The sequence below is a fragment of the Centropristis striata genome, chromosome 22 (genome assembly GCF_030273125.1).
Source record: "Centropristis striata isolate RG_2023a ecotype Rhode Island chromosome 22, C.striata_1.0, whole genome shotgun sequence".
In the NCBI taxonomy this organism is placed as follows: Eukaryota; Metazoa; Chordata; class Actinopteri; order Perciformes; family Serranidae; genus Centropristis; species Centropristis striata.
The window spans coordinates 21885901-21908575 of record NC_081538.1 but is presented as its reverse complement, the minus strand read 5'-3'; the positions used below and the strand labels follow the sequence as shown (position 1 = coordinate 21908575).

The 22675-nt window shown below is 40.7% G+C and overlaps 56 non-coding genes across 56 annotated transcripts; all 56 read right to left on the bottom strand.

Annotated features, from left to right (window-relative positions):
* Positions 1 to 142: 142 nt before the first annotated feature.
* trnal-cag (transfer RNA leucine (anticodon CAG)) lies at positions 143 to 225 on the bottom strand. Its single transcript has one exon. It is a non-coding gene; the product is annotated as a tRNA-Leu (tRNA).
* A 258-nt stretch (positions 226 to 483) lies between these two features.
* trnal-cag (transfer RNA leucine (anticodon CAG)) lies at positions 484 to 566 on the bottom strand. The gene has a single exon. It is a non-coding gene; the product is annotated as a tRNA-Leu (tRNA).
* A 482-nt stretch (positions 567 to 1048) lies between these two features.
* trnaq-uug (transfer RNA glutamine (anticodon UUG)) lies at positions 1049 to 1120 on the bottom strand. Its single transcript has one exon. It is a non-coding gene; the product is annotated as a tRNA-Gln (tRNA).
* Positions 1121 to 1342: 222 nt separating this feature from the next.
* trnal-cag (transfer RNA leucine (anticodon CAG)) lies at positions 1343 to 1425 on the bottom strand. The gene has a single exon. It is a non-coding gene; the product is annotated as a tRNA-Leu (tRNA).
* A 482-nt stretch (positions 1426 to 1907) lies between these two features.
* On the bottom strand, positions 1908 to 1979 carry trnaq-uug (transfer RNA glutamine (anticodon UUG)). The gene has a single exon. It is a non-coding gene; the product is annotated as a tRNA-Gln (tRNA).
* Positions 1980 to 2202: 223 nt separating this feature from the next.
* On the bottom strand, positions 2203 to 2285 carry trnal-cag (transfer RNA leucine (anticodon CAG)). Its single transcript has one exon. It is a non-coding gene; the product is annotated as a tRNA-Leu (tRNA).
* A 258-nt stretch (positions 2286 to 2543) lies between these two features.
* trnal-cag (transfer RNA leucine (anticodon CAG)) lies at positions 2544 to 2626 on the bottom strand. The gene has a single exon. It is a non-coding gene; the product is annotated as a tRNA-Leu (tRNA).
* A 482-nt stretch (positions 2627 to 3108) lies between these two features.
* Positions 3109 to 3180, bottom strand: trnaq-uug (transfer RNA glutamine (anticodon UUG)). Its single transcript has one exon. It is a non-coding gene; the product is annotated as a tRNA-Gln (tRNA).
* Positions 3181 to 3403: 223 nt separating this feature from the next.
* Positions 3404 to 3486, bottom strand: trnal-cag (transfer RNA leucine (anticodon CAG)). Its single transcript has one exon. It is a non-coding gene; the product is annotated as a tRNA-Leu (tRNA).
* Positions 3487 to 3744: 258 nt separating this feature from the next.
* Positions 3745 to 3827, bottom strand: trnal-cag (transfer RNA leucine (anticodon CAG)). Its single transcript has one exon. It is a non-coding gene; the product is annotated as a tRNA-Leu (tRNA).
* Positions 3828 to 4309: 482 nt separating this feature from the next.
* Positions 4310 to 4381, bottom strand: trnaq-uug (transfer RNA glutamine (anticodon UUG)). The gene has a single exon. It is a non-coding gene; the product is annotated as a tRNA-Gln (tRNA).
* A 223-nt stretch (positions 4382 to 4604) lies between these two features.
* trnal-caa (transfer RNA leucine (anticodon CAA)) lies at positions 4605 to 4687 on the bottom strand. The gene has a single exon. It is a non-coding gene; the product is annotated as a tRNA-Leu (tRNA).
* A 258-nt stretch (positions 4688 to 4945) lies between these two features.
* Positions 4946 to 5028, bottom strand: trnal-cag (transfer RNA leucine (anticodon CAG)). Its single transcript has one exon. It is a non-coding gene; the product is annotated as a tRNA-Leu (tRNA).
* A 482-nt stretch (positions 5029 to 5510) lies between these two features.
* On the bottom strand, positions 5511 to 5582 carry trnaq-uug (transfer RNA glutamine (anticodon UUG)). Its single transcript has one exon. It is a non-coding gene; the product is annotated as a tRNA-Gln (tRNA).
* Positions 5583 to 5805: 223 nt separating this feature from the next.
* On the bottom strand, positions 5806 to 5888 carry trnal-cag (transfer RNA leucine (anticodon CAG)). The gene has a single exon. It is a non-coding gene; the product is annotated as a tRNA-Leu (tRNA).
* Positions 5889 to 6146: 258 nt separating this feature from the next.
* trnal-cag (transfer RNA leucine (anticodon CAG)) lies at positions 6147 to 6229 on the bottom strand. The gene has a single exon. It is a non-coding gene; the product is annotated as a tRNA-Leu (tRNA).
* A 482-nt stretch (positions 6230 to 6711) lies between these two features.
* On the bottom strand, positions 6712 to 6783 carry trnaq-uug (transfer RNA glutamine (anticodon UUG)). The gene has a single exon. It is a non-coding gene; the product is annotated as a tRNA-Gln (tRNA).
* Positions 6784 to 7006: 223 nt separating this feature from the next.
* Positions 7007 to 7089, bottom strand: trnal-cag (transfer RNA leucine (anticodon CAG)). Its single transcript has one exon. It is a non-coding gene; the product is annotated as a tRNA-Leu (tRNA).
* Positions 7090 to 7571: 482 nt separating this feature from the next.
* On the bottom strand, positions 7572 to 7643 carry trnaq-uug (transfer RNA glutamine (anticodon UUG)). Its single transcript has one exon. It is a non-coding gene; the product is annotated as a tRNA-Gln (tRNA).
* Positions 7644 to 7866: 223 nt separating this feature from the next.
* trnal-cag (transfer RNA leucine (anticodon CAG)) lies at positions 7867 to 7949 on the bottom strand. The gene has a single exon. It is a non-coding gene; the product is annotated as a tRNA-Leu (tRNA).
* Positions 7950 to 8431: 482 nt separating this feature from the next.
* On the bottom strand, positions 8432 to 8503 carry trnaq-uug (transfer RNA glutamine (anticodon UUG)). The gene has a single exon. It is a non-coding gene; the product is annotated as a tRNA-Gln (tRNA).
* Positions 8504 to 8726: 223 nt separating this feature from the next.
* On the bottom strand, positions 8727 to 8809 carry trnal-cag (transfer RNA leucine (anticodon CAG)). The gene has a single exon. It is a non-coding gene; the product is annotated as a tRNA-Leu (tRNA).
* Positions 8810 to 9291: 482 nt separating this feature from the next.
* Positions 9292 to 9363, bottom strand: trnaq-uug (transfer RNA glutamine (anticodon UUG)). Its single transcript has one exon. It is a non-coding gene; the product is annotated as a tRNA-Gln (tRNA).
* Positions 9364 to 9586: 223 nt separating this feature from the next.
* On the bottom strand, positions 9587 to 9669 carry trnal-cag (transfer RNA leucine (anticodon CAG)). Its single transcript has one exon. It is a non-coding gene; the product is annotated as a tRNA-Leu (tRNA).
* Positions 9670 to 10151: 482 nt separating this feature from the next.
* Positions 10152 to 10223, bottom strand: trnaq-uug (transfer RNA glutamine (anticodon UUG)). Its single transcript has one exon. It is a non-coding gene; the product is annotated as a tRNA-Gln (tRNA).
* A 223-nt stretch (positions 10224 to 10446) lies between these two features.
* trnal-cag (transfer RNA leucine (anticodon CAG)) lies at positions 10447 to 10529 on the bottom strand. Its single transcript has one exon. It is a non-coding gene; the product is annotated as a tRNA-Leu (tRNA).
* A 482-nt stretch (positions 10530 to 11011) lies between these two features.
* trnaq-uug (transfer RNA glutamine (anticodon UUG)) lies at positions 11012 to 11083 on the bottom strand. Its single transcript has one exon. It is a non-coding gene; the product is annotated as a tRNA-Gln (tRNA).
* A 223-nt stretch (positions 11084 to 11306) lies between these two features.
* Positions 11307 to 11389, bottom strand: trnal-cag (transfer RNA leucine (anticodon CAG)). The gene has a single exon. It is a non-coding gene; the product is annotated as a tRNA-Leu (tRNA).
* Positions 11390 to 11647: 258 nt separating this feature from the next.
* On the bottom strand, positions 11648 to 11730 carry trnal-cag (transfer RNA leucine (anticodon CAG)). Its single transcript has one exon. It is a non-coding gene; the product is annotated as a tRNA-Leu (tRNA).
* Positions 11731 to 12212: 482 nt separating this feature from the next.
* On the bottom strand, positions 12213 to 12284 carry trnaq-uug (transfer RNA glutamine (anticodon UUG)). Its single transcript has one exon. It is a non-coding gene; the product is annotated as a tRNA-Gln (tRNA).
* Positions 12285 to 12507: 223 nt separating this feature from the next.
* On the bottom strand, positions 12508 to 12590 carry trnal-cag (transfer RNA leucine (anticodon CAG)). Its single transcript has one exon. It is a non-coding gene; the product is annotated as a tRNA-Leu (tRNA).
* Positions 12591 to 13072: 482 nt separating this feature from the next.
* trnaq-uug (transfer RNA glutamine (anticodon UUG)) lies at positions 13073 to 13144 on the bottom strand. The gene has a single exon. It is a non-coding gene; the product is annotated as a tRNA-Gln (tRNA).
* A 223-nt stretch (positions 13145 to 13367) lies between these two features.
* Positions 13368 to 13450, bottom strand: trnal-cag (transfer RNA leucine (anticodon CAG)). The gene has a single exon. It is a non-coding gene; the product is annotated as a tRNA-Leu (tRNA).
* A 258-nt stretch (positions 13451 to 13708) lies between these two features.
* Positions 13709 to 13791, bottom strand: trnal-cag (transfer RNA leucine (anticodon CAG)). Its single transcript has one exon. It is a non-coding gene; the product is annotated as a tRNA-Leu (tRNA).
* A 482-nt stretch (positions 13792 to 14273) lies between these two features.
* Positions 14274 to 14345, bottom strand: trnaq-uug (transfer RNA glutamine (anticodon UUG)). The gene has a single exon. It is a non-coding gene; the product is annotated as a tRNA-Gln (tRNA).
* Positions 14346 to 14568: 223 nt separating this feature from the next.
* Positions 14569 to 14651, bottom strand: trnal-cag (transfer RNA leucine (anticodon CAG)). The gene has a single exon. It is a non-coding gene; the product is annotated as a tRNA-Leu (tRNA).
* Positions 14652 to 14909: 258 nt separating this feature from the next.
* Positions 14910 to 14992, bottom strand: trnal-cag (transfer RNA leucine (anticodon CAG)). Its single transcript has one exon. It is a non-coding gene; the product is annotated as a tRNA-Leu (tRNA).
* A 258-nt stretch (positions 14993 to 15250) lies between these two features.
* trnal-cag (transfer RNA leucine (anticodon CAG)) lies at positions 15251 to 15333 on the bottom strand. Its single transcript has one exon. It is a non-coding gene; the product is annotated as a tRNA-Leu (tRNA).
* Positions 15334 to 15815: 482 nt separating this feature from the next.
* trnaq-uug (transfer RNA glutamine (anticodon UUG)) lies at positions 15816 to 15887 on the bottom strand. The gene has a single exon. It is a non-coding gene; the product is annotated as a tRNA-Gln (tRNA).
* Positions 15888 to 16110: 223 nt separating this feature from the next.
* On the bottom strand, positions 16111 to 16193 carry trnal-cag (transfer RNA leucine (anticodon CAG)). Its single transcript has one exon. It is a non-coding gene; the product is annotated as a tRNA-Leu (tRNA).
* A 258-nt stretch (positions 16194 to 16451) lies between these two features.
* Positions 16452 to 16534, bottom strand: trnal-cag (transfer RNA leucine (anticodon CAG)). Its single transcript has one exon. It is a non-coding gene; the product is annotated as a tRNA-Leu (tRNA).
* Positions 16535 to 17016: 482 nt separating this feature from the next.
* trnaq-uug (transfer RNA glutamine (anticodon UUG)) lies at positions 17017 to 17088 on the bottom strand. Its single transcript has one exon. It is a non-coding gene; the product is annotated as a tRNA-Gln (tRNA).
* A 223-nt stretch (positions 17089 to 17311) lies between these two features.
* trnal-cag (transfer RNA leucine (anticodon CAG)) lies at positions 17312 to 17394 on the bottom strand. The gene has a single exon. It is a non-coding gene; the product is annotated as a tRNA-Leu (tRNA).
* A 258-nt stretch (positions 17395 to 17652) lies between these two features.
* On the bottom strand, positions 17653 to 17735 carry trnal-cag (transfer RNA leucine (anticodon CAG)). Its single transcript has one exon. It is a non-coding gene; the product is annotated as a tRNA-Leu (tRNA).
* A 482-nt stretch (positions 17736 to 18217) lies between these two features.
* On the bottom strand, positions 18218 to 18289 carry trnaq-uug (transfer RNA glutamine (anticodon UUG)). Its single transcript has one exon. It is a non-coding gene; the product is annotated as a tRNA-Gln (tRNA).
* Positions 18290 to 18512: 223 nt separating this feature from the next.
* Positions 18513 to 18595, bottom strand: trnal-cag (transfer RNA leucine (anticodon CAG)). The gene has a single exon. It is a non-coding gene; the product is annotated as a tRNA-Leu (tRNA).
* A 258-nt stretch (positions 18596 to 18853) lies between these two features.
* On the bottom strand, positions 18854 to 18936 carry trnal-cag (transfer RNA leucine (anticodon CAG)). The gene has a single exon. It is a non-coding gene; the product is annotated as a tRNA-Leu (tRNA).
* Positions 18937 to 19194: 258 nt separating this feature from the next.
* trnal-cag (transfer RNA leucine (anticodon CAG)) lies at positions 19195 to 19277 on the bottom strand. The gene has a single exon. It is a non-coding gene; the product is annotated as a tRNA-Leu (tRNA).
* Positions 19278 to 19759: 482 nt separating this feature from the next.
* trnaq-uug (transfer RNA glutamine (anticodon UUG)) lies at positions 19760 to 19831 on the bottom strand. Its single transcript has one exon. It is a non-coding gene; the product is annotated as a tRNA-Gln (tRNA).
* A 223-nt stretch (positions 19832 to 20054) lies between these two features.
* On the bottom strand, positions 20055 to 20137 carry trnal-cag (transfer RNA leucine (anticodon CAG)). Its single transcript has one exon. It is a non-coding gene; the product is annotated as a tRNA-Leu (tRNA).
* Positions 20138 to 20395: 258 nt separating this feature from the next.
* trnal-cag (transfer RNA leucine (anticodon CAG)) lies at positions 20396 to 20478 on the bottom strand. The gene has a single exon. It is a non-coding gene; the product is annotated as a tRNA-Leu (tRNA).
* Positions 20479 to 20960: 482 nt separating this feature from the next.
* Positions 20961 to 21032, bottom strand: trnaq-uug (transfer RNA glutamine (anticodon UUG)). The gene has a single exon. It is a non-coding gene; the product is annotated as a tRNA-Gln (tRNA).
* A 223-nt stretch (positions 21033 to 21255) lies between these two features.
* On the bottom strand, positions 21256 to 21338 carry trnal-cag (transfer RNA leucine (anticodon CAG)). The gene has a single exon. It is a non-coding gene; the product is annotated as a tRNA-Leu (tRNA).
* A 258-nt stretch (positions 21339 to 21596) lies between these two features.
* trnal-cag (transfer RNA leucine (anticodon CAG)) lies at positions 21597 to 21679 on the bottom strand. The gene has a single exon. It is a non-coding gene; the product is annotated as a tRNA-Leu (tRNA).
* Positions 21680 to 22161: 482 nt separating this feature from the next.
* Positions 22162 to 22233, bottom strand: trnaq-uug (transfer RNA glutamine (anticodon UUG)). The gene has a single exon. It is a non-coding gene; the product is annotated as a tRNA-Gln (tRNA).
* A 223-nt stretch (positions 22234 to 22456) lies between these two features.
* trnal-cag (transfer RNA leucine (anticodon CAG)) lies at positions 22457 to 22539 on the bottom strand. The gene has a single exon. It is a non-coding gene; the product is annotated as a tRNA-Leu (tRNA).
* Between the last annotated feature and the right edge of the window lie 136 nt (positions 22540 to 22675).

The window sequence follows — 22675 nt, the reverse complement described above, 5'->3', positions numbered from 1 at the left end:
ATTCAAAAATGGAAATGTGTAGGCTCACGAATGCTACTGAAGAAGTACAAATCAAATATTTCGTCACATGTGTGTCTTCTAACATACAGATAATTCAATTCTAAATATCTTGAAACAGCAAAGAGTTCCAGTATACAAAGGCTGTCAGAAGTGGGATTCGAACCCACGCCTCCAGTGGAGACTGCGACCTGAACGCAGCGCCTTGGACCGCTCGGCCATCCTAACTGAAAACAGCCCATTTTTATTGAAAATTTTGAAAAAATATCATGATATACTAAATTCAGCATGATGGTGTGTGATTTGACTATAAGGACAGTTGAAAAAGTTTAACAGGATGACACCTCAAGGTAATCTGACATGTCTGTAAATACTGGGTAGTTCCATCTAACACGACTTGAAAAGCTGCACGTTGTTTGGGATAACCATATAGATAATTTATTTCCAAATATCTTGAAACAGCAAAGAGTTCCAGTATACAAAGGCTGTCAGAAGTGGGATTCGAACCCACGCCTCCAGTGGAGACTGCGACCTGAACGCTGCGCCTTGGACCGCTCGGCCATCCTGACTGAAAACAGCCCATTTTTATTGAAAATTTTGAAAAAATATCATGATATACTAAATTCAGCATGATGGTGTGTGATTTGACTATAAGGACAGTTGAAAAAGTTTAACAGGATGACACCTCAAGGTAATCTGACATGTCTGTAAATACTGGGTAGTTCCCTCTAACACGACTTGAAAAGCTGCACGTTGTTTGGGATAACCATACAGAATGCAGCACCTTGGACCGCTCGGTCATCCTGACTGAAGACAGCCCATATTTATTGAAAATGTTGAAAAAATATCATGATTTTCTAAATTGGGCATGCTGGTATGTGCTTTGACTATAAGCACAGTTGAAAAAAAACAACAGGATGACACCTCAATGTAATCTGACAAGTCTGTAAATACTGGGCAGTTCTCCCTAAGACAAATGGGAACACTGCCCTCTTCAGGTGATTTGAACAATGTTAGCAGGGTTAAGACCATAGTTTGGGATAGCCACGTAAGGTTCCACCGAGATTTGAACTCGGATCACTGGATTCAAAGTCCAGAGTGCTCACCATTACACCATGGAACCTCAAAACTTAAAAAAAACTCTTCCTGACGGAATCGAATCCATCAACAGATAAGCCTACTGCATTCAAAGACTTGGTGCAAATTCAAAAATGGAAATGTGTAGGCTCACGAATGCTACTGAAGAAGTACAAATCAAATATTTCGTCACATGTGTGTCTTCTAACATACAGATAATTCAATTCTAAATATCTTGAAACAGCAAAGAGTTCCAGTATACAAATGTTGTCAGAAGTGGGATTCGAACCCACGCCTCCAGTGGAGACTGCGACCTGAACGCAGCGCCTTGGACCGCTCGGCCATCCTGACTGAAAACAGCCCATTTTTATTGAAAATTTTGAAAAAATATCATGATATACTAAATTCAGCATGATGGTGTGTGATTTGACTATAAGGACAGTTGAAAAAGCTTAACAGGATGACACCTCAAGGTAATCTGACATGTCTGTAAATACTGGGTAGTTCCCTCTAACACGACTTGAAAAGCTGCACGTTGTTTGGGATAACCATACAGAATGCAGCACCTTGGACCGCTCGGTCATCCTGACTGAAGACAGCCCATATTTATTGAAAATGTTGAAAAAATATCATGATTTTCTAAATTGGGCATGCTGGTATGTGCTTTGACTATAAGCACAGTTGAAAAAAAACAACAGGATGACACCTCAATGTAATCTGACAAGTCTGTAAATACTGGGCAGTTCTCCCTAAGACAAATTGGAACACTGCCCTCTTCAGGTGATTTGAACAATGTTAGCAGGGTTAAGACCATAGTTTGGGATAGCCACGTAAGGTTCCACCGAGATTTGAACTCGGATCACTGGATTCAAAGTCCAGAGTGCTCACCATTACACCATGGAACCGCAAAAGTTAAAAAAAACCTCTTCCTGACGGAATCGAATCCATCAACAGATAAGCCTACTGCATTCAAAGACTTGGTGCAAATTCAAAAATGGAAATGTGTAGGCTCACGAATGCTACTGAAGAAGTACAAATCAAATATTTCGTCACATGTGTGTCTTCTAACATACAGATAATTCAATTCTAAATATCTTGAAACAGCAAAGAGTTCCAGTATACAAAGGCTGTCAGAAGTGGGATTCGAACCCACGCCTCCAGTGGAGACTGCGACCTGAACGCAGCGCCTTGGACCGCTCGGCCATCCTGACTGAAAACAGCCCATTTTTATTGAAAATTTTGAAAAAATATCATGATATACTAAATTCAGCATGATGGTGTGTGATTTGACTATAAGGACAGTTGAAAAAGTTTAACAGGATGACACCTCAAGGTAATCTGACATGTCTGTAAATACTGGGTAGTTCCATCTAACACGACTTGAAAAGCTGCACGTTGTTTGGGATAACCATACAGATAATTTATTTCCAAATATCTTGAAACAGCAAAGAGTTCCAGTATACAAAGGCTGTCAGAAGTGGGATTCGAACCCACGCCTCCAGTGGAGACTGCGACCTGAACGCAGCGCCTTGGACCGCTCGGCCATCCTGACTGAAAACAGCCCATTTTTATTGAAAATTTTGAAAAAATATCATGATATACTAAATTCAGCATGATGGTGTGTGATTTGACTATAAGGACAGTTGAAAAAGTTTAACAGGATGACACCTCAAGGTAATCTGACATGTCTGTAAATACTGGGTAGTTCCCTCTCACACGACTTGAAAAGCTGCACGTTGTTTGGGATAACCATACAGAATGCAGCACCTTGGACCGCTCGGTCATCCTGACTGAAGACAGCCCATATTTATTGAAAATGTTGAAAAAATATCATGATTTTCTAAATTGGGCATGCTGGTATGTGCTTTGACTATAAGCACAGTTGAAAAAAAACAACAGGATGACACCTCAATGTAATCTGACAAGTCTGTAAATACTGGGCAGTTCTCCCTAAGACAAATGGGAACACTGCCCTCTTCAGGTGATTTGAACAATGTTAGCAGGGTTAAGACCATAGTTTGGGATAGCCACGTAAGGTTCCACCGAGATTTGAACTCGGATCACTGGATTCAAAGTCCAGAGTGCTCACCATTACACCATGGAACCTCAAAACTTAAAAAAAACCTCTTCCTGACGGAATCGAATCCATCAACAGATAAGCCTACTGCATTCAAAGACTTGGTGCAAATTCAAAAATGGAAATGTGTAGGCTCACGAATGCTACTGAAGAAGTACAAATCAAATATTTCGTCACATGTGTGTCTTCTAACATACAGATAATTCAATTCTAAATATCTTGAAACAGCAAAGAGTTCCAGTATACAAAGGCTGTCAGAAGTGGGATTCGAACCCACGCCTCCAGTGGAGACTGCGACCTGAACGCAGCGCCTTGGACCGCTCGGCCATCCTGACTGAAAACAGCCCATTTTTATTGAAAATTTTGAAAAAATATCATGATATACTAAATTCAGCATGATGGTGTGTGATTTGACTATAAGGACAGTTGAAAAAGTTTAACAGGATGACACCTCAAGGTAATCTGACATGTCTGTAAATACTGGGTAGTTCCATCTAACACGACTTGAAAAGCTGCACGTTGTTTGGGATAACCATATAGATAATTTATTTCCAAATATCTTGAAACAGCAAAGAGTTCCAGTATACAAAGGCTGTCAGAAGTGGGATTCGAACCCACGCCTCCAGTGGAGACTGCGACCTGAACGCTGCGCCTTGGACCGCTCGGCCATCCTGACTGAAAACAGCCCATTTTTATTGAAAATTTTGAAAAAATATCATGATATACTAAATTCAGCATGATGGTGTGTGATTTGACTATAAGGACAGTTGAAAAAGTTTAACAGGATGACACCTCAAGGTAATCTGACATGTCTGTAAATACTGGGTAGTTCCCTCTAACACGACTTGAAAAGCTGCACGTTGTTTGGGATAACCATACAGAATGCAGCACCTTGGACCGCTCGGTCATCCTGACTGAAGACAGCCCATATTTATTGAAAATGTTGAAAAAATATCATGATTTTCTAAATTGGGCATGCTGGTATGTGCTTTGACTATAAGCACAGTTGAAAAAAAACAACAGGATGACACCTCAATGTAATCTGACAAGTCTGTAAATACTGGGCAGTTCTCCCTAAGACAAATGGGAACACTGCCCTCTTCAGGTGATTTGAACAATGTTAGCAGGGTTAAGACCATAGTTTGGGATAGCCACGTAAGGTTCCACCGAGATTTGAACTCGGATCACTGGATTCAAAGTCCAGAGTGCTCACCATTACACCATGGAACCTCAAAACTTAAAAAAAACCTCTTCCTGACGGAATCGAATCCATCAACAGATAAGCCTACTGCATTCAAAGACTTGGTGCAAATTCAAAAATGGAAATGTGTAGGCTCACGAATGCTACTGAAGAAGTACAAATCAAATATTTCGTCACATGTGTGTCTTCTAACATACAGATAATTCAATTCTAAACATCTTGAAACAGCAAAGAGTTCCAGTATACAAAGGCTGTCAGAAGTGGGATTCGAACCCACGCCTCCAGTGGAGACTGCGACTTGAACGCAGCGCCTTGGACCGCTCGGCCATCCTGACTGAAAACAGCCCATTTTTATTGAAAATTTTGAAAAAATATCATGATATACTAAATTCAGCATGATGGTGTGTGATTTGACTATAAGGACAGTTGAAAAAGTTTAACAGGATGACACCTCAAGGTAATCTGACATGTCTGTAAATACTGGGTAGTTCCATCTAACACGACTTGAAAAGCTGCATGTTGTTTGGGATAACCATACAGATAATTTATTTCCAAATATCTTGAAACAGCAAAGAGTTCCAGTATACAAAGGCTGTCAGAAGTGGGATTCGAACCCACGCCTCCAGTGGAGACTGCGACCTGAACGCAGCGCCTTGGACCGCTCGGCCATCCTGACTGAAAACAGCTCATTTTTATTGAAAATTTTGAAAAAATATCATGATATACTAAATTCAGCATGATGGTGTGTGATTTGACTATAAGGACAGTTGAAAAAGCTTAACAGGATGACACCTCAAGGTAATCTGACATGTCTGTAAATACTGGGTAGTTCCCTCTAACACGACTTGAAAAGCTGCACGTTGTTTGGGATAACCATACAGAATGCAGCACCTTGGACCGCTCGGTCATCCTGACTGAAGACAGCCCATATTTATTGAAAATGTTGAAAAAATATCATGATTTTCTAAATTGGGCATGCTGGTATGTGCTTTGACTATAAGCACAGTTGAAAAAAAACAACAGGATGACACCTCAATGTAATCTGACAAGTCTGTAAATACTGGGCAGTTCTCCCTAAGACAAATTGGAACACTGCCCTCTACAGGTGATTTGAACAATGTTAGCAGGGTTAAGACCATAGTTTGGGATAGCCACGTAAGGTTCCACCGAGATTTGAACTCGGATCACTGGATTCAAAGTCCAGAGTGCTCACCATTACACCATGGAACCTCAACAGTTAAAAAAAACCTCTTCCTGACGGAATCGAATCCATTAACAGATAAGCCTACTGCATTCAAAGACTTGGTGCAAATTCAAAAATGGAAATGTGTAGGCTCACAAATGCTACTGAAGAAGTACAAATCAAATATTTAGTCACATGTGTGTCTTCTAACATACAGATAATTCAATTCTAAATATCTTGAAACAGCAAAGAGTTCCAGTATACAAAGGCTGTCAGAAGTGGGATTCGAACCCACGCCTCCAGTGGAGACTGCGACCTGAACGCAGCGCCTTGGACCGCTCGGCCATCCTGACTGAAAACAGCCCATTTTTATTGAAAATTTTGAAAAAATATCATGATATACTAAATTCAGCATGATGGTGTGTGATTTGACTATAAGGACAGTTGAAAAAGTTTAACAGGATGACACCTCAAGGTAATCTGACATGTCTGTAAATACTGGGTAGTTCCATCTAACACGACTTGAAAAGCTGCACGTTGTTTGGGATAACCATACAGATAATTTATTTCCAAATATCTTGAAACAGCAAAGAGTTCCAGTATACAAAGGCTGTCAGAAGTGGGATTCGAACCCACGCCTCCAGTGGAGACTGCGACCTGAACGCTGCGCCTTGGACCGCTCGGCCATCCTGACTGAAAACAGCCCATTTTTATTGAAAATTTTGAAAAAATATCATGATATACTAAATTCAGCATGATGGTGTGTGATTTGACTATAAGGACAGTTGAAAAAGTTTAACAGGATGACACCTCAAGGTAATCTGACATGTCTGTAAATACTGGGTAGTTCCCTCTCACACGACTTGAAAAGCTGCACGTTGTTTGGGATAACCATACAGAATGCAGCACCTTGGACCGCTCGGTCATCCTGACTGAAGACAGCCCATATTTATTGAAAATGTTGAAAAAATATCATGATTTTCTAAATTGGGCATGCTGGTATGTGCTTTGACTATAAGCACAGTTGAAAAAAAACAACAGGATGACACCTCAATGTAATCTGACAAGTCTGTAAATACTGGGCAGTTCTCCCTAAGACAAATGGGAACACTGCCCTCTTCAGGTGATTTGAACAATGTTAGCAGGGTTAAGACCATAGTTTGGGATAGCCACGTAAGGTTCCACCGAGATTTGAACTCGGATCACTGGATTCAAAGTCCAGAGTGCTCACCATTACACCATGGAACCGCAAAACTTAAAAAAAACCTCTTCCTGACGGAATCGAATCCATCAGCAGATAAGCCTACTGCATTCAAAGACTTGGTGCAAATTCAAAAATGGAAATGTGTAGGCTCACGAATGCTACTGAAGAAGTACAAATCGAATATTTCGTCACATGTGTGTCTTCTAACATACAGATAATTCAATTCTAAATATCTTGAAACAGCAAAGAGTTCCAGTATACAAAGGCTGTCAGAAGTGGGATTCGAACCCACGCCTCCAGTGGAGACTGCGACCTGAACACAGCGCCTTGGACCGCTCGGCCATCCTGACTGAAAACAGCCCATTTTTATTGAAAATTTTGAAAAAATATCATGATATACTAAATTCAGCATGATGGTGTGTGATTTGACTATAAGGACAGTTGAAAAAGCTTAACAGGATGACACCTCAAGGTAATCTGACATGTCTGTAAATACTGGGTAGTTCCCTCTAACACGACTTGAAAAGCTGCACGTTGTTTGGGATAACCATACAGAATGCAGCACCTTGGACCGCTCGGTCATCCTGACTGAAGACAGCCCATATTTATTGAAAATGTTGAAAAAATATCATGATTTTCTAAATTGGGCATGCTGGTATGTGCTTTGACTATAAGCACAGTTGAAAAAAAACAACAGGATGACACCTCAATGTAATCTGACAAGTCTGTAAATACTGGGCAGTTCTCCCTAAGACAAATTGGAACACTGCCCTCTACAGGTGATTTGAACAATGTTAGCAGGGTTAAGACCATAGTTTGGGATAGCCACGTAAGGTTCCACCGAGATTTGAACTCGGATCACTGGATTCAAAGTCCAGAGTGCTCACCATTACACCATGGAACCGCAAAAGTTAAAAAAAACCTCTTCCTGACGGAATCGAATCCATTAACAGATAAGCCTACTGCATTCAAAGACTTGGTGCAAATTCAAAAATGGAAATGTGTAGGCTCACAAATGCTACTGAAGAAGTACAAATCAAATATTTAGTCACATGTGTGTCTTCTAACATACAGATAATTCAATTCTAAATATCTTGAAACAGCAAAGAGTTCCAGTATACAAAGGCTGTCAGAAGTGGGATTCGAACCCACGCCTCCAGTGGAGACTGCGACCTGAACGCAGCGCCTTGGACCGCTCGGCCATCCTGACTGAAAACAGCCCATTTTTATTGAAAATTTTGAAAAAATATCATGATATACTAAATTCAGCATGATGGTGTGTGATTTGACTATAAGGACAGTTGAAAAAGCTTAACAGGATGACACCTCAAGGTAATCTGACATGTCTGTAAATACTGGGTAGTTCCCTCTAACACGACTTGAAAAGCTACACGTTGTTTGGGATAACCATACAGAATGCAGCACCTTGGACCGCTCGGTCATCCTGACTGAAGACAGCCCATATTTATTGAAAATGTTGAAAAAATATCATGATTTTCTAAATTGGGCATGCTGGTATGTGCTTTGACTATAAGCACAGTTGAAAAAAAACAACAGGATGACACCTCAATGTAATCTGACAAGTCTGTAAATACTGGGCAGTTCTCCCTAAGACAAATTGGAACACTGCCCTCTACAGGTGATTTGAACAATGTTAGCAGGGTTAAGACCATAGTTTGGGATAGCCACGTAAGGTTCCACCGAGATTTGAACTCGGATCACTGGATTCAAAGTCCAGAGTGCTCACCATTACACCATGGAACCGCAAAAGTTAAAAAAAACCTCTTCCTGACGGAATCGAATCCATTAACAGATAAGCCTACTGCATTCAAAGACTTGGTGCAAATTCAAAAATGGAAATGTGTAGGCTCACAAATGCTACTGAAGAAGTACAAATCAAATATTTAGTCACATGTGTGTCTTCTAACATACAGATAATTCAATTCTAAATATCTTGAAACAGCAAAGAGTTCCAGTATACAAAGGCTGTCAGAAGTGGGATTCGAACCCACGCCTCCAGTGGAGACTGCGACCTGAACGCAGCGCCTTGGACCGCTCGGCCATCCTGACTGAAAACAGCCCATTTTTATTGAAAATTTTGAAAAAATATCATGATATACTAAATTCAGCATGATGGTGTGTGATTTGACTATAAGGACAGTTGAAAAAGTTTAACAGGATGACACCTCAAGGTAATCTGACATGTCTGTAAATACTGGGTAGTTCCCTCTCACACGACTTGAAAAGCTGCACGTTGTTTGGGATAACCATACAGAATGCAGCACCTTGGACCGCTCGGTCATCCTGACTGAAGACAGCCCATATTTATTGAAAATGTTGAAAAAATATCATGATTTTCTAAATTGGGCATGCTGGTATGTGCTTTGACTATAAGCACAGTTGAAAAAAAACAACAGGATGACACCTCAATGTAATCTGACAAGTCTGTAAATACTGGGCAGTTCTCCCTAAGACAAATTGGAACACTGCCCTCTACAGGTGATTTGAACAATGTTAGCAGGGTTAAGACCATAGTTTGGGATAGCCACGTAAGGTTCCACCGAGATTTGAACTCGGATCACTGGATTCAAAGTCCAGAGTGCTCACCATTACACCATGGAACCGCAAAAGTTAAAAAAAACCTCTTCCTGACGGAATCGAATCCATTAACAGATAAGCCTACTGCATTCAAAGACTTGGTGCAAATTCAAAAATGGAAATGTGTAGGCTCACAAATGGTACTGAAGAAGTACAAATCAAATATTTCGTCACATGTGTGTCTTCTAACATACAGATAATTCAATTCTAAATATCTTGAAACAGCAAAGAGTTCCAGTATACAAAGGCTGTCAGAAGTGGGATTCGAACCCACGCCTCCAGTGGAGACTGCGACCTGAACGCAGCGCCTTGGACCGCTCGGCCATCCTGACTGAAAACAGCCCATTTTTATTGAAAATTTTGAAAAAATATCATGATATACTAAATTCAGCATGATGGTGTGTGATTTGACTATAAGGACAGTTGAAAAAGTTTAACAGGATGACACCTCAAGGTAATCTGACATGTCTGTAAATACTGGGTAGTTCCCTCTCACACGACTTGAAAAGCTGCACGTTGTTTGGGATAACCATACAGAATGCAGCACCTTGGACCGCTCGGTCATCCTGACTGAAGACAGCCCATATTTATTGAAAATGTTGAAAAAATATCATGATTTTCTAAATTGGGCATGCTGGTATGTGCTTTGACTATAAGCACAGTTGAAAAAAAACAACAGGATGACACCTCAATGTAATCTGACAAGTCTGTAAATACTGGGCAGTTCTCCCTAAGACAAATTGGAACACTGCCCTCTACAGGTGATTTGAACAATGTTAGCAGGGTTAAGACCATAGTTTGGGATAGCCACGTAAGGTTCCACCGAGATTTGAACTCGGATCACTGGATTCAAAGTCCAGAGTGCTCACCATTACACCATGGAACCGCAAAAGTTAAAAAAAACCTCTTCCTGACGGAATCGAATCCATTAACAGATAAGCCTACTGCATTCAAAGACTTGGTGCAAATTCAAAAATGGAAATGTGTAGGCTCACAAATGGTACTGAAGAAGTACAAATCAAATATTTAGTCACATGTGTGTCTTCTAACATACAGATAATTCAATTCTAAATATCTTGAAACAGCAAAGAGTTCCAGTATACAAAGGCTGTCAGAAGTGGGATTCGAACCCACGCCTCCAGTGGAGACTGCGACCTGAACGCAGCGCCTTGGACCGCTCGGCCATCCTGACTGAAAACAGCCCATTTTTATTGAAAATTTTGAAAAAATATCATGATATACTAAATTCAGCATGATGGTGTGTGATTTGACTATAAGGACAGTTGAAAAAGTTTAACAGGATGACACCTCAAGGTAATCTGACATGTCTGTAAATACTGGGTAGTTCCCTCTCACACGACTTGAAAAGCTGCACGTTGTTTGGGATAACCATACAGAATGCAGCACCTTGGACCGCTCGGTCATCCTGACTGAAGACAGCCCATATTTATTGAAAATGTTGAAAAAATATCATGATTTTCTAAATTGGGCATGCTGGTATGTGCTTTGACTATAAGCACAGTTGAAAAAAAACAACAGGATGACACCTCAATGTAATCTGACAAGTCTGTAAATACTGGGCAGTTCTCCCTAAGACAAATTGGAACACTGCCCTCTACAGGTGATTTGAACAATGTTAGCAGGGTTAAGACCATAGTTTGGGATAGCCACGTAAGGTTCCACCGAGATTTGAACTCGGATCACTGGATTCAAAGTCCAGAGTGCTCACCATTACACCATGGAACCGCAAAAGTTAAAAAAAACCTCTTCCTGACGGAATCGAATCCATCAACAGATAAGCCTACTGCATTCAAAGACTTGGTGTAAATTCAAAAATGGAAATGTGTAGGCTCACGAATGCAACTGAAGAAGTACAAATCAAATATTTCGTCACATGTGTGTCTTCTAACATACAGATAATTCAATTCTAAACATCTTGAAACAGCAAAGAGTTCCAGTATACAAAGGCTGTCAGAAGTGGGATTCGAACCCACGCCTCCAGTGGAGACTGCGACCTGAACGCAGCGCCTTGGACCGCTCGGCCATCCTGACTGAAAACAGCCCATTTTTATTGAAAATTTTGAAAAAATATCATGATATACTAAATTCAGCATGATGGTGTGTGATTTGACTATAAGGACAGTTGAAAAAGTTTAACAGGATGACACCTCAAGGTAATCTGACATGTCTGTAAATACTGGGTAGTTCCATCTAACACGACTTGAAAAGCTGCACGTTGTTTGGGATAACCATACAGATAATTTATTTCCAAATATCTTGAAACAGCAAAGAGTTCCAGTATACAAAGGCTGTCAGAAGTGGGATTCGAACCCACGCCTCCAGTGGAGACTGCGACCTGAACGCAGCGCCTTGGACCGCTCGGCCATCCTGACTGAAAACAGCCCATTTTTATTGAAAATTTTGAAAAAATATCTTGATATACTAAATTCAGCATGATGGTGTGTGATTTGACTATAAGGACAGTTGAAAAAGCTTAACAGGATGACACCTCAAGGTAATCTGACATGTCTGTAAATACTGGGTAGTTCCCTCTCACACGACTTGAAAGGCTGCACGTTGTTTGGGATAACCAAACAGAATGCAGCACCTTGGACCGCTCGGTCATCCTGACTGAAGACAGCCCATATTTATTGAAAATGTTGAAAAAATATCATGATTTTCTAAATTGGGCATGCTGGTATGTGCTTTGACTATAAGCACAGTTGAAAAAAAACAACAGGATGACACCTCAATGTAATCTGACAAGTCTGTAAATACTGGGCAGTTCTCCCTAAGACAAATGGGAACACTGCCCTCTTCAGGTGATTTGAACAATGTTAGCAGGGTTAAGACCATAGTTTGGGATAGCCACGTAAGGTTCCACCGAGATTTGAACTCGGATCACTGGATTCAAAGTCCAGAGTGCTCACCATTACACCATGGAAGCGCAAAACTTAAAAAAAACCTCTTCCTGACGGAATCGAATCCATCAACAGATAAGCCTACTGCATTCAAAGACTTGGTGCAAATTCAAAAATGGAAATGTGTAGGCTCACGAATGCTACTGAAGAAGTACAAATCAAATATTTCGTCACATGTGTGTCTTCTAACATACAGATAATTCAATTCTAAATATCTTGAAACAGCAAAGAGTTCCAGTATACAAAGGCTGTCAGAAGTGGGATTCGAACCCACGCCTCCAGTGGAGACTGCGACCTGAACGCAGCACCTTGGACCGCTCGGCCATCCTGACTGAAAACAGCCCATTTTTATTGAAAATTTTGAAAAAATATCATGATATACTAAATTCAGCATGATGGTGTGTGATTTGACTATAAGGACAGTTGAAAAAGTTTAACAGGATGACACCTCAAGGTAATCTGACATGTCTGTAAATACTGGGTAGTTCCCTCTCACACGACTTGAAAAGCTGCACGTTGTTTGGGATAACCATACAGAATGCAGCACCTTGGACCGCTCGGTCATCCTGACTGAAGACAGCCCATATTTATTGAAAATGTTGAAAAAATATCATGATTTTCTAAATTGGGCATGCTGGTATGTGCTTTGACTATAAGCACAGTTGAAAAAAAACAACAGGATGACACCTCAATGTAATCTGACAAGTCTGTAAATACTGGGCAGTTCTCCCTAAGACAAATTGGAACACTGCCCTCTACAGGTGATTTGAACAATGTTAGCAGGGTTAAGACCATAGTTTGGGATAGCCACGTAAGGTTCCACCGAGATTTGAACTCGGATCACTGGATTCAAAGTCCAGAGTGCTCACCATTACACCATGGAACCGCAAAAGTTAAAAAAAACCTCTTCCTGACGGAATCGAATCCATCAACAGATAAGCCTACTGCATTCAAAGACTTGGTGTAAATTCAAAAATGGAAATGTGTAGGCTCACGAATGCAACTGAAGAAGTACAAATCAAATATTTCGTCACATGTGTGTCTTCTAACATACAGATAATTCAATTCTAAACATCTTGAAACAGCAAAGAGTTCCAGTATACAAAGGCTGTCAGAAGTGGGATTCGAACCCACGCCTCCAGTGGAGACTGCGACCTGAACGCAGCGCCTTGGACCGCTCGGCCATCCTGACTGAAAACAGCCCATTTTTATTGAAAATTTTGAAAAAATATCATGATATACTAAATTCAGCATGATGGTGTGTGATTTGACTATAAGGACAGTTGAAAAAGTTTAACAGGATGACACCTCAAGGTAATCTGACATGTCTGTAAATACTGGGTAGTTCCATCTAACACGACTTGAAAAGCTGCACGTTGTTTGGGATAACCATACAGATAATTTATTTCCAAATATCTTGAAACAGCAAAGAGTTCCAGTATACAAAGGCTGTCAGAAGTGGGATTCGAACCCACGCCTCCAGTGGAGACTGCGACCTGAACGCAGCGCCTTGGACCGCTCGGCCATCCTGACTGAAAACAGCCCATTTTTATTGAAAATTTTGAAAAAATATCTTGATATACTAAATTCAGCATGATGGTGTGTGATTTGACTATAAGGACAGTTGAAAAAGCTTAACAGGATGACACCTCAAGGTAATCTGACATGTCTGTAAATACTGGGTAGTTCCCTCTCACACGACTTGAAAGGCTGCACGTTGTTTGGGATAACCAAACAGAATGCAGCACCTTGGACCGCTCGGTCATCCTGACTGAAGACAGCCCATATTTATTGAAAATGTTGAAAAAATATCATGATTTTCTAAATTGGGCATGCTGGTATGTGCTTTGACTATAAGCACAGTTGAAAAAAAACAACAGGATGACACCTCAATGTAATCTGACAAGTCTGTAAATACTGGGCAGTTCTCCCTAAGACAAATGGGAACACTGCCCTCTTCAGGTGATTTGAACAATGTTAGCAGGGTTAAGACCATAGTTTGGGATAGCCACGTAAGGTTCCACCGAGATTTGAACTCGGATCACTGGATTCAAAGTCCAGAGTGCTCACCATTACACCATGGAAGCGCAAAACTTAAAAAAAACCTCTTCCTGACGGAATCGAATCCATCAACAGATAAGCCTACTGCATTCAAAGACTTGGTGCAAATTCAAAAATGGAAATGTGTAGGCTCACGAATGCTACTGAAGAAGTACAAATCAAATATTTCGTCACATGTGTGTCTTCTAACATACAGATAATTCAATTCTAAATATCTTGAAACAGCAAAGAGTTCCAGTATACAAAGGCTGTCAGAAGTGGGATTCGAACCCACGCCTCCAGTGGAGACTGCGACCTGAACGCAGCACCTTGGACCGCTCGGCCATCCTGACTGAAAACAGCCCATTTTTATTGAAAATTTTGAAAAAATATCATGATATACTAAATTCAGCATGATGGTGTGTGATTTGACTATAAGGACAGTTGAAAAAGTTTAACAGGATGACACCTCAAGGTAATCTGACATGTCTGTAAATACTGGGTAGTTCCATCTAACACGACTTGAAAAGCTGCACGTTGTTTGGGATAACCATACAGATAATTTATTTCCAAATATCTTGAAACAGCAAAGAGTTCCAGTATACAAAGGCTGTCAGAAGTGGGATTCGAACCCACGCCTCCAGTGGAGACTGCGACCTGAACGCAGCGCCTTGGACCGCTCGGCCATCCTGACTGAAAACAGCCCATTTTTATTGAAAATTTTGAAAAAATATCATGATATACTAAATTCAGCATGATGGTGTGTGATTTGACTATAAGGACAGTTGAAAAAGTTTAACAGGATGACACCTCAAGGTAATCTGACATGTCTGTAAATACTGGGTAGTTCCATCTAACACGACTTGAAAAGCTGCACGTTGTTTGGGATAACCATACAGATAATTTATTTCCAAATATCTTGAAACAGCAAAGAGTTCCAGTATACAAAGGCTGTCAGAAGTGGGATTCGAACCCACGCCTCCAGTGGAGACTGCGACCTGAACGCAGCGCCTTGGACCGCTCGGCCATCCTGACTGAAAACAGCCCATTTTTATTGAAAATTTTGAAAAAATATCTTGATATACTAAATTCAGCATGATGGTGTGTGATTTGACTATAAGGACAGTTGAAAAAGCTTAACAGGATGACACCTCAAGGTAATCTGACATGTCTGTAAATACTGGGTAGTTCCCTCTCACACGACTTGAAAGGCTGCACGTTGTTTGGGATAACCAAACAGAATGCAGCACCTTGGACCGCTCGGTCATCCTGACTGAAGACAGCCCATATTTATTGAAAATGTTGAAAAAATATCATGATTTTCTAAATTGGGCATGCTGGTATGTGCTTTGACTATAAGCACAGTTGAAAAAAAACAACAGGATGACACCTCAATGTAATCTGACAAGTCTGTAAATACTGGGCAGTTCTCCCTAAGACAAATGGGAACACTGCCCTCTTCAGGTGATTTGAACAATGTTAGCAGGGTTAAGACCATAGTTTGGGATAGCCACGTAAGGTTCCACCGAGATTTGAACTCGGATCACTGGATTCAAAGTCCAGAGTGCTCACCATTACACCATGGAAGCGCAAAACTTAAAAAAAACCTCTTCCTGACGGAATCGAATCCATCAACAGATAAGCCTACTGCATTCAAAGACTTGGTGCAAATTCAAAAATGGAAATGTGTAGGCTCACGAATGCTACTGAAGAAGTACAAATCAAATATTTCGTCACATGTGTGTCTTCTAACATACAGATAATTCAATTCTAAATATCTTGAAACAGCAAAGAGTTCCAGTATACAAAGGCTGTCAGAAGTGGGATTCGAACCCACGCCTCCAGTGGAGACTGCGACCTGAACGCAGCACCTTGGACCGCTCGGCCATCCTGACTGAAAACAGCCCATTTTTATTGAAAATTTTGAAAAAATATCATGATATACTAAATTCAGCATGATGGTGTGTGATTTGACTATAAGGACAGTTGAAAAAGTTTAACAGGATGACACCTCAAGGTAATCTGACATGTCTGTAAATACTGGGTAGTTCCATCTAACACGACTTGAAAAGCTGCACGTTGTTTGGGATAACCATACAGATAATTTATTTCCAAATATCTTGAAACAGCAAAGAGTTCCAGTATACAAAGGCTGTCAGAAGTGGGATTCGAACCCACGCCTCCAGTGGAGACTGCGACCTGAACGCAGCGCCTTGGACCGCTCGGCCATCCTGACTGAAAACAGCCCATTTTTATTGAAAATTTTGAAAAAATATCATGATATACTAAATTCAGCATGATGGTGTGTGATTTGACTATAAGGACAGTTGAAAAAGTTTAACAGGATGACACCTCAAGGTAATCTGACATGTCTGTAAATACTGGGTAGTTCCCTCTCACACGACTTGAAAAGCTGCACGTTGTTTGGGATAACCATACAGAATGCAGCACCTTGGACCGCTCGGTCATCCTGACTGAAGACAGCCCATATTTATTGAAAATGTTGAAAAAATATCATGATTTTCTAAATTGGGCATGCTGGTATGTGCTTTGACTATAAGCACAGTTGAAAAAAAACAACAGGATGACACCTCAATGTAATCTGACAAGTCTGTAAATACTGGGCAGTTCTCCCTAAGACAAATTGGAACACTGCCCTCTACAGGTGATTTGAACAATGTTAGCAGGGTTAAGACCATAGTTTGGGATAGCCACGTAAGGTTCCACCGAGATTTGAACTCGGATCACTGGATTCAAAGTCCAGAGTGCTCACCATTACACCATGGAACCGCAAAAGTTAAAAAAAACCTCTTCCTGACGGAATCGAATCCATCAACAGATAAGCCTACTGCATTCAAAGACTTGGTGTAAATTCAAAAATGGAAATGTGTAGGCTCACGAATGCAACTGAAGAAGTACAAATCAAATATTTCGTCACATGTGTGTCTTCTAACATACAGATAATTCAATTCTAAACATCTTGAAACAGCAAAGAGTTCCAGTATACAAAGGCTGTCAGAAGTGGGATTCGAACCCACGCCTCCAGTGGAGACTGCGACCTGAACGCAGCGCCTTGGACCGCTCGGCCATCCTGACTGAAAACAGCCCATTTTTATTGAAAATTTTGAAAAAATATCATGATATACTAAATTCAGCATGATGGTGTGTGATTTGACTATAAGGACAGTTGAAAAAGTTTAACAGGATGACACCTCAAGGTAATCTGACATGTCTGTAAATACTGGGTAGTTCCATCTAACACGACTTGAAAAGCTGCACGTTGTTTGGGATAACCATACAGATAATTTATTTCCAAATATCTTGAAACAGCAAAGAGTTCCAGTATACAAAGGCTGTCAGAAGTGGGATTCGAACCCACGCCTCCAGTGGAGACTGCGACCTGAACGCAGCGCCTTGGACCGCTCGGCCATCCTGACTGAAAACAGCCCATTTTTATTGAAAATTTTGAAAAAATATCTTGATATACTAAATTCAGCATGATGGTGTGTGATTTGACTATAAGGACAGTTGAAAAAGCTTAACAGGATGACACCTCAAGGTAATCTGACATGTCTGTAAATACTGGGTAGTTCCCTCTCACACGACTTGAAAGGCTGCACGTTGTTTGGGATAACCAAACAGAATGCAGCACCTTGGACCGCTCGGTCATCCTGACTGAAGACAGCCCATATTTATTGAAAATGTTGAAAAAATATCATGATTTTCTAAATTGGGCATGCTGGTATGTGCTTTGACTATAAGCACAGTTGAAAAAAAACAACAGGATGACACCTCAATGTAATCTGACAAGTCTGTAAATACTGGGCAGTTCTCCCTAAGACAAATGGGAACACTGCCCTCTTCAGGTGATTTGAACAATGTTAGCAGGGTTAAGACCATAGTTTGGGATAGCCACGTAAGGTTCCACCGAGATTTGAACTCGGATCACTGGATTCAAAGTCCAGAGTGCTCACCATTACACCATGGAAGCGCAAAACTTAAAAAAAACCTCTTCCTGACGGAATCGAATCCATCAACAGATAAGCCTACTGCATTCAAAGACTTGGTGCAAATTCAAAAATGGAAATGTGTAGGCTCACGAATGCTACTGAAGAAGTACAAATCAAATATTTCGTCACATGTGTGTCTTCTAACATACAGATAATTCAATTCTAAATATCTTGAAACAGCAAAGAGTTCCAGTATACAAAGGCTGTCAGAAGTGGGATTCGAACCCACGCCTCCAGTGGAGACTGCGACCTGAACGCAGCACCTTGGACCGCTCGGCCATCCTGACTGAAAACAGCCCATTTTTATTGAAAATTTTGAAAAAATATCATGATATACTAAATTCAGCATGATGGTGTGTGATTTGACTATAAGGACAGTTGAAAAAGTTTAACAGGATGACACCTCAAGGTAATCTGACATGTCTGTAAATACTGGGTAGTTCCATCTAACACGACTTGAAAAGCTGCACGTTGTTTGGGATAACCATACAGATAATTTATTTCCAAATATCTTGAAACAGCAAAGAGTTCCAGTATACAAAGGCTGTCAGAAGTGGGATTCGAACCCACGCCTCCAGTGGAGACTGCGACCTGAACGCAGCGCCTTGGACCGCTCGGCCATCCTGACTGAAAACAGCCCATTTTTATTGAAAATTTTGAAAAAATATCATGATATACTAAATTCAGCATGATGGTGTGTGATTTGACTATAAGGACAGTTGAAAAAGTTTAACAGGATGACACCTCAAGGTAATCTGACATGTCTGTAAATACTGGGTAGTTCCCTCTCACACGACTTGAAAAGCTGCACGTTGTTTGGGATAACCATACAGATAATTTATTTCCAAATATCTTGAAACAGCAAAGAGTTCCAGTATACAAAGGCTGTCAGAAGTGGGATTCGAACCCACGCCTCCAGTGGAGACTGCGACCTGAACGCAGCGCCTTGGACCGCTCGGCCATCCTGACTGAAAACAGCCCATTTTTATTGAAAATTTTGAAAAAATATCATGATATACTAAATTCAGCATGATGGTGTGTGATTTGACTATAAGGACAGTTGAAAAAGTTTAACAGGATGACACCTCAAGGTAATCTGACATGTCTGTAAATACTGGGTAGTTCCCTCTCACACGACTTGAAAAGCTGCACGTTGTTTGGGATAACCATACAGAATGCAGCACCTTGGACCGCTCGGTCATCCTGACTGAAGACAGCCCATATTTATTGAAAATGTTGAAAAAATATCATGATTTTCTAAATTGGGCATGCTGGTATGTGCTTTGACTATAAGCACAGTTGAAAAAAAACAACAGGATGACACCTCAATGTAATCTGACAAGTCTGTAAATACTGGGCAGTTCTCCCTAAGACAAATTGGAACACTGCCCTCTACAGGTGATTTGAACAATGTTAGCAGGGTTAAGACCATAGTTTGGGATAGCCACGTAAGGTTCCACCGAGATTTGAACTCGGATCACTGGATTCAAAGTCCAGAGTGCTCACCATTACACCATGGAACCGCAAAAGTTAAAAAAAACCTCTTCCTGACGGAATCGAATCCATCAACAGATAAGCCTACTGCATTCAAAGACTTGGTGTAAATTCAAAAATGGAAATGTGTAGGCTCACGAATGCAACTGAAGAAGTACAAATCAAATATTTCGTCACATGTGTGTCTTCTAACATACAGATAATTCAATTCTAAACATCTTGAAACAGCAAAGAGTTCCAGTATACAAAGGCTGTCAGAAGTGGGATTCGAACCCACGCCTCCAGTGGAGACTGCGACCTGAACGCAGCGCCTTGGACCGCTCGGCCATCCTGACTGAAAACAGCCCATTTTTATTGAAAATTTTGAAAAAATATCATGATATACTAAATTCAGCATGATGGTGTGTGATTTGACTATAAGGACAGTTGAAAAAGTTTAACAGGATGACACCTCAAGGTAATCTGACATGTCTGTAAATACTGGGTAGTTCCATCTAACACGACTTGAAAAGCTGCACGTTGTTTGGGATAACCATACAGATAATTTATTTCCAAATATCTTGAAACAGCAAAGAGTTCCAGTATACAAAGGCTGTCAGAAGTGGGATTCGAACCCACGCCTCCAGTGGAGACTGCGACCTGAACGCAGCGCCTTGGACCGCTCGGCCATCCTGACTGAAAACAGCCCATTTTTATTGAAAATTTTGAAAAAATATCTTGATATACTAAATTCAGCATGATGGTGTGTGATTTGACTATAAGGACAGTTGAAAAAGCTTAACAGGATGACACCTCAAGGTAATCTGACATGTCTGTAAATACTGGGTAGTTCCCTCTCACACGACTTGAAAGGCTGCACGTTGTTTGGGATAACCAAACAGAATGCAGCACCTTGGACCGCTCGGTCATCCTGACTGAAGACAGCCCATATTTATTGAAAATGTTGAAAAAATATCATGATTTTCTAAATTGGGCATGCTGGTATGTGCTTTGACTATAAGCACAGTTGAAAAAAAACAACAGGATGACACCTCAATGTAATCTGACAAGTCTGTAAATACTGGGCAGTTCTCCCTAAGACAAATGGGAACACTGCCCTCTTCAGGTGATTTGAACAATGTTAGCAGGGTTAAGACCATAGTTTGGGATAGCCACGTAAGGTTCCACCGAGATTTGAACTCGGATCACTGGATTCAAAGTCCAGAGTGCTCACCATTACACCATGGAAGCGCAAAACTTAAAAAAAACCTCTTCCTGACGGAATCGAATCCATCAACAGATAAGCCTACTGCATTCAAAGACTTGGTGCAAATTCAAAAATGGAAATGTGTAGGCTCACGAATGCTACTGAAGAAGTACAAATCAAATATTTCGTCACATGTGTGTCTTCTAACATACAGATAATTCAATTCTAAATATCTTGAAACAGCAAAGAGTTCCAGTATACAAAGGCTGTCAGAAGTGGGATTCGAACCCACGCCTCCAGTGGAGACTGCGACCTGAACGCAGCACCTTGGACCGCTCGGCCATCCTGACTGAAAACAGCCCATTTTTATTGAAAATTTTGAAAAAATATCATGATATACTAAATTCAGCATGATGGTGTGTGATTTGACTATAAGGACAGTTGAAAAAGTTTAACAGGATGACACCTCAAGGTAATCTGACATGTCTGTAAATACTGGGTAGTTCCATCTAACACGACTTGAAAAGCTGCACGTTGTTTGGGATAACCATACAGATAATTTATTTCCAAATATCTTGAAACAGCAAAGAGTTCCAGTATACAAAGGCTGTCAGAAGTGGGATTCGAACCCACGCCTCCAGTGGAGACTGCGACCTGAACGCAGCGCCTTGGACCGCTCGGCCATCCTGACTGAAAACAGCCCATTTTTATTGAAAATTTTGAAAAAATATCATGATATACTAAATTCAGCATGATGGTGTGTGATTTGACTATAAGGACAGTTGAAAAAGTTTAACAGGATGACACCTCAAGGTAATCTGACATGTCTGTAAATACTGGGTAGTTCCCTCTCACACGACTTGAAAAGCTGCACGTTGTTTGGGATAACCATACAGAATGCAGCACCTTGGACCGCTCGGTCATCCTGACTGAAGACAGCCCATATTTATTGAAAATGTTGAAAAAATATCATGATTTTCTAAATTGGGCATGCTGGTATGTGCTTTGACTATAAGCACAGTTGAAAAAAAACAACAGGATGACACCTCAATGTAATCTGACAAGTCTGTAAATACTGGGCAGTTCTCCCTAAGACAAATTGGAACACTGCCCTCTACAGGTGATTTGAACAATGTTAGCAGGGTTAAGACCATAGTTTGGGATAGCCACGTAAGGTTCCACCGAGATTTGAACTCGGATCACTGGATTCAAAGTCCAGAGTGCTCACCATTACACCATGGAACCGCAAAAGTTAAAAAAAACCTCTTCCTGACGGAATCGAATCCATCAACAGATAAGCCTACTGCATTCAAAGACTTGGTGTAAATTCAAAAATGGAAATGTGTAGGCTCACGAATGCAACTGAAGAAGTACAAATCAAATATTTCGTCACATGTGTGTCTTCTAACATACAGATAATTCAATTCTAAACATCTTGAAACAGCAAAGAGTTCCAGTATACAAAGGCTGTCAGAAGTGGGATTCGAACCCACGCCTCCAGTGGAGACTGCGACCTGAACGCAGCGCCTTGGACCGCTCGGCCATCCTGACTGAAAACAGCCCATTTTTATTGAAAATTTTGAAAAAATATCATGATATACTAAATTCAGCATGATGGTGTGTGATTTGACTATAAGGACAGTTGAAAAAGTTTAACAGGATGACACCTCAAGGTAATCTGACATGT